Source organism: Apaloderma vittatum, unplaced genomic scaffold, assembly GCF_000703405.1.
Source record: "Apaloderma vittatum isolate BGI_N311 unplaced genomic scaffold, ASM70340v1 scaffold12707, whole genome shotgun sequence".
Taxonomy (NCBI): domain Eukaryota; kingdom Metazoa; phylum Chordata; class Aves; order Trogoniformes; family Trogonidae; genus Apaloderma; species Apaloderma vittatum.
This window is the reverse complement of record NW_009726789.1, coordinates 27,889-37,362: the sequence shown is the minus strand read 5'-3', so window position 1 is coordinate 37,362 and position 9,474 is coordinate 27,889.

Here is a 9,474-nt window from a genome sequence, read left to right as displayed (position 1 = left end):
TTTGCTTATTAATATATCTCCACAGCTGAGAAATCTTTGATTTCTACCAGGTGACAGTTCCTACCTTTCTCATGGCCATTATTTTATAAAACATTATTTTAAACTAGTTACTTCAGAACACTGTGCAAATGGCATGGCCTTCCTAATCACAAATGTAAAGCTATGCTTACTGGTATGCAATCTTCCAATGTACAGGCTGTCAGAGACAATATTTCCATACTTAATTGATTTGCATTTTTTTCTTGACAATAATAAAGTCTATGTATCAGCACACTACATGACAGAGGTAATATTTCAAACAGCATCTTCCCTTGTTTCTATGAAAATTTGATGTTCATGAGGACACAGCCTTGCATAAGCAGCAATAATCCTCAATCAGTGCTAAAACTTGTACCATTTCGTACTGCTGGATGGAAGCTTTAACCAGATCATTGACCATCAGTGAGAATTTATTGTAAATTGGCTTCAGGTCTGTGCTATTCATGGTATACTTCACTATCTCTAAATCTCCGTAAAGAACTTAGGCCACTCTCTCTCTCTTTCTTTCCTCCAAAAGTAGACGACTTTACAGCTCTCTGTGAGGATTTGGAATAATTTGGTTTCTCCCCACAGAATTAGACTTCCATCTGAAAATTTATTTGGTCATTTTATTCCTGGAACTTCACTAACTCTATTAAAAAGTTGTGAATATCTCATATTTCACCGCAAAGCTTGTATCCTTTCTGTAATAAAGCAAATAAGGACAAGGTACCCAGAAAATGGCTAGATGTGGAGACCTGAAATGCTAGGGCCTGAATCATAGGCCTTGAACTGAAGTTGATCTATAGATGAACTTCACAACCCCACACTATACAGTATTAATCACATATATAATGCATTGATAATCTATTTTAGCATGTATATCTCTATATATTTCAATGCCAATGTGTAAAAGCTTTGCTGTAACACTAAATGTGCATTGGGAACTAGCAGAGTGTCCTTTCTTTATCTAAAGGCCAGGTGCAAGGCTGGGACACTAGCTGCCTCTTGCTTTGTTAGAAGCATCTTACAAGACTGTGAGACCAGAGTCCCGGCTTGGGTTAGAAATATGTGATTGAAGACCGAAACAGATAGGGACACTCCCGTGTATTCTTCCTTTAGCCCTGGTCAGGCTATGGGAGGAAACCAACAGAGTGGACAACACCAGATGTTCCTGCATTTGAAGTTATGTAAGGTTGTTTATTTAATAGTATAAAAGCTGTATCTCACCTACGAGTGGACGCACTGTGTAGGACTTCCAAAGTGTCAGAACAGTTCTCCAGAATCCTCACTGCAGCAGGGGCTCCCCAGCCACTGCAGATCTGGATGATGATATTAGGGTGGTTGGTGATGGATTTTTCTTAATAACTATCACTAACTGCATATAGTAATGATCAAGTGTTCTCCTTGCTGCTTAAAACTAGAGTATAATAAGCTTGTACTGTCTTATTCTTGCAGTACTTTGACATAGACAGAAAATAAGCCAGCCTTTCTGTTGATGTCCTTTTCTGTGGGATCCTCCTTGCCCTAGGCCAATCAGCAAAACAGGACCCCAGCCTGTTTCATGAAATTTAGATAGGCAACATCAAAGTAGCTCCAAGATGTTATTTTACAGTACCACTCAGTGGTCATTTTACATTCCAGTGGAGTTGGGCTTTTTTTACAGTATGCTGCTAATCCTTACACTCTATTTGGCATACAAGTCATTAATGTGAAGCAATTTAGGGTATTTCCACCCATATAAAGGTTGGGAGTCATTTATAGAAAAAAGATACTGATGTATTTATAACTCCATCATTGTAGCTAAACCACCTGATCCTCTGCCTTGTTAGTCTTGAAATACAACCTTTTGAGCTGTAAATGCCCACCTTAGATGAAAAGGCTCTTTGAGAGATCTGGAATCTAGCTGTCCTGAAACAAAATTATTCCCTTTAACTTCTCTATTTATTTTCCAAGGTGCTCTTCCATGCACAAGTAACACAAATGGGGGCTTTGCAGGGCAGGACTAATTGGTCTGCTCTCCATGACTTTTTTTATATGCCTGCTTTCCTGTCTTGGGTTGTAAAATCATTACAAAACCTGACAGTACCTCAATTTCTTCCCATCCTCCACAGGAGTCATCCCAGCAGAGCCCACAGCAGGCTCAATTCATCAGTTGTTGGCAATGCATTTTAGACAGCTCATAATTCTGCTGTTCATGCCTCTGTAAAAGGCTGAACCCTGCAAGCAATATGGTTACAACAATCTTAAAATGCACTGCTGCTCTTCCCTTGGGTACCCTCCCCATTAGGGTGAGAACCTGATGAGCCCGTGAACTTGCATAATCCATAAAATCGCCGTAATCCATAAACCACCTCATCCTCTCTACAGTTGCAGCCAGTACCTCAGGCATCTTGGCTGCTGTAGGAGCCATCTGTGGGGGTCACAGCTGTTAGGGTTGCTGTTGTTGCCCACCACCTCTGTGCAGTGTTTTGCTTTGAGCACAGGCCACACTGGAGACTGCCATATACACTAGGTCACCGCATCCGCTTGTACTCAGGTTTCAAGGGGAGACCAATGGCTCCAGTGTGGTGGGGCCAAAGCAGGAACAGTAAGCAATACTTTGGCCTGAATTTTCCCTCTTTCTGATTTATCTTCATCTCATACTTGGAAAGATATCTTCCTCTATCAATAACCTTCCAGGTTGGGAGCTTAGTTTACCCAGCAGCAATAGACAGTTGAAAGTTGATTTTTATCTACCACCATTCAAGACATTGCACAAAACTGATTAGCTAAAGGTGAACACTGAGTTATTACTCCTTAAAAGGGGGCTGTCAGACACATCATGCCTTAAATCCATTCATATCTGGACACACAGAACCGGAGGATGTTTGAGGTTGGAAGAGACTTCTGGAGGTCATCTGGTCCAGTCCCCCTGTTTAAACAGGTTCACTTAGAGCTGGTTGCACAGGATCATATCTAGATAGTCTTTGAACATCTCCAAGGTGGAAGACTACCACCTTTCTGGGCAGCCTGTGTGCCAGCACTCAGTCAACTTCACAGCAAAATTGTTTCCTGATGGCCAGAGGGAACTGTGTTTCGGTTTGTGCCCATTGCCTCTGGTCCTGCCACTGGGAACCACTGAGCAAAGTCTGGCTCTGTCTTCTTTACACCCTCCCTTGTCTTCTTTACACCCTCCCTGCACACAATAGACTTCTTTCCCATTAGACATCTTTGTCCTCGATAGCTGTAACACTGGAGCCTTAACATTTACTCCTACATATATTAATGCTATTATTTCTATTGCCTTTTTAGTCTCCTTTGATGTCCAAGGCTGTTGAATACCACTTCTGAAAGCTAAAAGCCTGAAACAGATGTTTGTATAGTAGTAATAATTTACCTACTCTCCAACTAAAAATGAAATTCTACTAGCATTTGAGTGTTTCCATATGAGATTTTAATTTTTTGAGTGTTTTTATAAGAATTGAAGAGTGTATGGTTTTGTTGCATTTTGGCATCCTTAGCATTCACATCGCAGTCTAGAACTGCAGTCTTCCTTTTGTACTATAAATGCTGAAAGAATAAATCAGCAACAAGTGCTACTAGCACTGCTTTATTTATCACACCAAAGGTTTAGCAATTGAAGACTGTATTCTATTTCAAAAAGCATAATCTGTTTTAAAGCTAAAAAGATATGGCACAGGATAAATATGTATCTTTCTAACAATATGAACCTTAAGTCATTCTCAAACCAGGACACCCACCCTGACATGTCGGGAAGAAATAGTTTTATTTGCTTTTAATCAGTTCTTGACAGTTTAATAACACTAATGTGTAACACACAGACATATTTCCTATTGTAAATATCTTTCATCCCTTTACAATCAGATTGCTTTTCTCAAGCCTGGACACAGGTATTGCACCCTTTCAGAATCTGAAACATGCTGACCTTCTGGAAGCAACTATACTTGCAGAAAATGTTGTGGTCAAGGACAGGTCATGTCTGTTCTACTGGGCCTTGCACGTAGGTCTTGAGAAGTCTGTATGTTATTAATGTAATCTGTAACTTAGCATATCTCTGGGAAAGGCAATCCGTATGTGGATCAAGGGATGGAATGTACTGATCCTGGCCAGGAGCCTGTTGCACATTTGGTGACCCACACCACAGCTAAGCTGTACAGGCACAAGTCCATGCTGCATCATGCTGCATGTCCAGGGTGGTATTCAGGCCCGTGAAGTGCCACTTGCGTCCCTGGGCTGCAAGATGAGCTCAACCAGCTCACCCAAACAGACGAGCCCAGAGGCAGCTCCCATTTTTTGCCTACAATCAAACCATCCATGTGGCCTTGCCTTAATCTAACAGTGCAGCAACAAGTTCTGGTGAGCATGCCCTTTTTACTGTCCATCTCACCCTCCCTCCTTCAATGTAGAACATTCTTCATAACCCTGCTGGAGCTTCATTCAAAACATTGCTCTTGCCCAAAACTAAGTCGGTTTGCAATAAGGCTATTCTGAGGGCCTAGAGCAGAGAGATTTGCAGAATTCGTGGGGAAAAACATGCACACACTTACAGAGCACACACAGCCTGGGACAACCGGTGCACAGGTCCCAGGTCCCTCAAGGGGCTTTGGGAGCAGGCAGGTGGAGGGAGGGAAAACTCAAACTTGGAACCAGGAGGGAGCCTGGGGGCATATGTCTGATTCCCTCTGTCCCCCAGTGCTTCTCCAATCACAGTTCCTGTGACGACAGTTTCCCACACTTCTCCCCTCCGTTTAAGGTCTCCTTTGGTGAGGTGTTTCTAAGCAGCACTCAGCCCCCAGCCTCAGCCTGATCGAGCTGCTTACCAGGCTGTTATTTTTCTAGGCAGGGGTTCATTACTCTGCTTCTCCACTGTGTTTTCTTGCCTAGATATGGTTTCCTTTGCTTGTTGCATTTGAAGCAACTTTTTCCCAGTGCTCAAGCTTGTGCTTCAATGACCAATTACTGTCATAAAGTTCTGGATGATACTGGGGTACCTGTCTTCAGCCTGCACCCATGCTCTCAAGGCCTTTGTTATGATAGGAAAATCTGAGTGTGGGATGATGAAGAGCAAGAGACACTTCCTATTAAGCTCTGTTTCACACAGTAGTTTCTCAAAACAGCCAGATAACAAGCCCTATAGGTCAGAGCTGGAGTCATGTGAAGCCAAGAAGAGGCAAAGTTAATGTTTAAGGCCAGTGTCCTCACAGTAGCAAAGGCAGTCCTCTTCCTACTGAGACACCAGGAATTACTCTTACAGGCAAAGGCAGGAACTCTCCTCCTCCAGCCTAATGGAGTCTTGAGAACTGAATTATTATTAGTCCAGACTTCATTACCACTGGAAAAGAAAAGACTGCTGTGATGGACTAAAAGAAATCAAACCAACAAAAATAATGATACATTTAACACTGCTATACACAGATTCTATAGGGCTATGGCTAGCCCAAGAACCTGAATATGCTAGCAGATGACGGGGCCTTGGCAGGAGGTGTTGTTGGCCAAGTAGAAGAACCACTTGGTCTGGAAAGACCACAGCTGAGAATTGGTGACCTGATGAGGCACAGAGATGAGATAGAACTAGAGGCTGTGTTCATATTTAAGGGACCCATGAATGCATACCTGTCATGGGTACAGAAGGCAAGGCTGTGTGCATCTCAAAACGAAGTACCTCAGGAGACATTACAGAGCTTCCTAAATTTGCCTTCTTTGCAGGTTGTCATGAATTAACCCCAGCTGGCAGATAAGCACTATACAGCTGTTTGATCACTCTGTCCGCCTCCCCCATCTGGTGGGATGGAGAGAGGGAATCTTAAGGGTAGAACTGAGAGAATTCATGGGTTGAAATAAGGAAAGCGTAATTCATTCACTGGCAGGAATCTGGTCAAAGGAATCTAAAGACAGGAATTCATTCATTGTTTCCCATCCAGGAAAGCCGGGCTCTATCATGATTTAGGAAGACAAATGCCATCACTCTGAATGTAGTCACTTCCTCCTTCTTCCACTAGTTTTATACACTGAGCATGATGTTTTATGGAATATCCCTTTAGTCAGTTGGGGTCAGCTGTCCTAGCTGTGTCTTCTCTTAACTCTTTGTGCACCCCCAGCCATCTCGCTGGTGGGGTGAGCTGTGAAGTAGCTAAAACATCCCTGTGTTGTCAACATTGTTCTCAGCAAAAATCTAAAACATAGGCCCATACCAGCTACTATGGAAAAAAAAAAATTTACCCCAGTCAAAACCAGCATGCATATGCATGGAAGAAATCTTCCCAAAGTAACCTGTAGGATGGAGAGGCCTCCATTTGAAAGGCAGTAGCCTTCAGCTTCCAGTCAGTATGTTAACAAGGCAAATTCCCTGGTGCTTGCCCTCTGCTCTTTCATGTAATTCCCAGGCCAAGGTTTGCTGAAGCTTCTATCCTCCCAGATGGAGTGGTCTTAGGGGCAGCTGCACTCCTCCAGCACAACTGGGCACGGACAGTCTGAACTCACGGACTGGTGCATTCCTGTCTAGAGCATACTTCTGCTCTTGGCTGATTCACACCAGTTATGGCCAGGTTTCATTCATTACTCCCAAGTCATATTGGGAGCTAGAAAATTTACCACAGCCCATATGGCTAAAAAATCTGTGAGAGGTGGAAAGAACTCACTTAACAAGAGCTATCTGCATCAGAGTAAACCTCCCACCCTGGCACCATGAAGGAGCCTGTACTTGGGAACGGCTCACAATACACAAAACAAGGAACTCAGAAACTTCCACCTTGCTGCTTTGTTCCTATATAATCTTTTTAACATTAAAGTATCCAATATCAAGAAAAAACACAGCTGAAAAAAATCACATATAAGAAGGTGTCGTCAGAAATACATGTTGGAGCATGGAACCCATAAGGCAAATGGGGTTTTAATTTGTCTGCATACAGCAAAGAATGTCTCAGGTCTTACTCACAATGTTTTCACCATGTGTTCTTCAAAGTCATTAAAAAAAAAAAAAGAGGTGGCTCTGATGAGACTCATTATGTCTCTGCTTTGTCAAGGCAGGTCTTAAGCTCAGAGTACTCTAAGCTTAGTCTCTGGCACTGTGATGACAGAGCAACTTTCTCTCTGCAAAGGAAGCGCTAAAGGATGGACAGAAGTCAAAGCGACATGGGAGAAAAGAGAGGCTCTAAAGGAAGAGGAGGTTAAATACACTGTGGAGGAAAGGGCAGGAGGTACAGAAGAAGAATAGGAAAATCAGAACTGCGTAGATAAATATAGTCTAATAAAAACAGCACGAATCCTCTTACTACATTATTTTGTTGTTTCAAAGGTTCTGTCTGTCTCTATAGGTGAATATAGAATTTTAGTATCCTCGTTACACACATTTCAGTATTTCCTCAGTCATCTAGCATAAGAGAGTAGCCAAGAATGCTTTAGCATCCCTCCAGAAGCTGGGTGCTTGAATGCCAGCTAGCAAATAAGGAAAGAGCAGCTGAAGCTGCAGCCAGCTGGAGGCTCTTCTTTGCACAGGCAGTGAAAGCACACTGCAACCATGTGTTGAACTGCTCTTATATGGCATCACATCTGATCCTTAAAAGTCATTTTTAAATGTCAACGGTCTTCAAATTCTGCAGTTACCATTTTCCACTTTATTTATTTCCATCTGTATTCCAAATAAGGATGGGTCAATCCTGTTCTTTAAAGATCCATCATTTTTGAACCTTGACACAGCTAAAAGGCACTTTAGAATGAGGTATACATCCTACCTATCCAAGCTATGCCCAAGCCACTCACCAGTAAGTTAATGGCACTCAGAGCATGTCATGAATCAACTCAGTGCAGAAGTACTGTACTTAAAGAATTTATTTTGACAAACCAAAGCAGCCTACTTTTTTTTTCTTTCAAGCTAAGGGCAGAATTACTACTGACATCAGCCAAGACAAGTACTCTTTAACACATGATATGTCAGTTTATATATGCAGCTGCTGCATGTTGACTGTGACTGGCCTGTCTACCGGCTCGGGAAATATTGCTGCTACATAAGCAACCAGCAGTCTATGGGCATGCAACTTTTTTGGTGAAAAGCATATCAGAGAAAGTCTAGATAGGAGATTTGTGTGTTTTCTGTTGTTTGTTTTTTTTTTCTTGCCAGCATACTTCATTGGCTGCTTAGTACAATAAAAGCGGCAAAGTAATTTCTGTGAACATCTGTTTTTTCTGAGATGTAGGTGGAATCAGCAAAGATTGGGTCAGCCTCACTTCGTTATTTGCATTTGTGCCTGATGTCACACCTCACTTTGTCTGAAGAGAAAAAAGGAAGCATTCAGAACACATTACTCACAGGCTGCGGCTCCTGGCAAAGTCACCTTCATGCCACATAACTCGCAGGTAGGGAACACTGAACAGTGACTTCAGCTTACAGGGGAACTCTCCAAAACCACCTGCTCTAATCCCTGCACTATCCTGTCGGTATCTACAGGGCAAGGTCCTACTCGGGCATAAACTTATTATCTGCACAGTAACTCATGAAGTGTGTCCTCTTGCTTTTACAGATGAGAAGGGCCAATATGGACTTATGATTTGACTTTGTCATCACAAAACATGGCAAAAGGCCAACTTTTCCCTACTGAGGCTACTTTCTCCTATGCTTTTCCTACAATCCAGGAAAAGGCAAGCTCCTGTAGACGACTACAGTGAAGACTATCTCAGGCTCCTCTAGTATCCAGCTTAATGTGCAAATGCAATTAGTGTTCAAGCCGTAACTCCAGTGAGTTACTTTCTGGTGCCTTCTCCAAATGTTTCTCACACCAATAACCTGTAATTCTGCTTCCAAGAACTCGGTGGTTTATGGCAGGTTGCGCGTGATCAAATGACAAAGAAATAGCAGGAGGCATGTAATAACGACTTCCCCACTGCATAATTGAATGGCTTGGCTGCATCATTCTCCTTTTCAACTGCCATCTCAGTACCTGCCCTATAAAGAACAGTCCTGGGCTTCAGCCAGTCATCAAGCTAGGAAATTCTTTTTCGTAACTTAAATCAAAATCTAGAGGAAATAATTTAATTTTTCACGCTAATCTCCTCAAGGCTAAGATGGGACTTTTCCTGAAGGTCTGAAAAGACTAACCACAAGGAGACATAATTTGGTCTGTTTATACTATATCAATTCCCTAGGAATAAAAATTCAGGTAACAGAGCTCAGTATAGAGATCAGTTTTATTTTGCAGGAATTCAAGCAAAAAAAATTAGCTTTGCTTTTGACAGATAGAGTGTTGAAATTGGAAAGAATGAAAAAATCCGAAGCACACATACTGCACATTTCTTTTGTGAGTTATTTCTTGTGGAATAGGTATTGATTTTCCTCCCCCTTCCAGATCCAAAGGCAAGCTCTAGTCAAGCTGCCAGACTCGCAGTCCCTGCAAGCTCAAGATCTATCATTAATGATTCTCCTGACGATGCATCACCTTACAAAAGCATTGACTGCGTTAA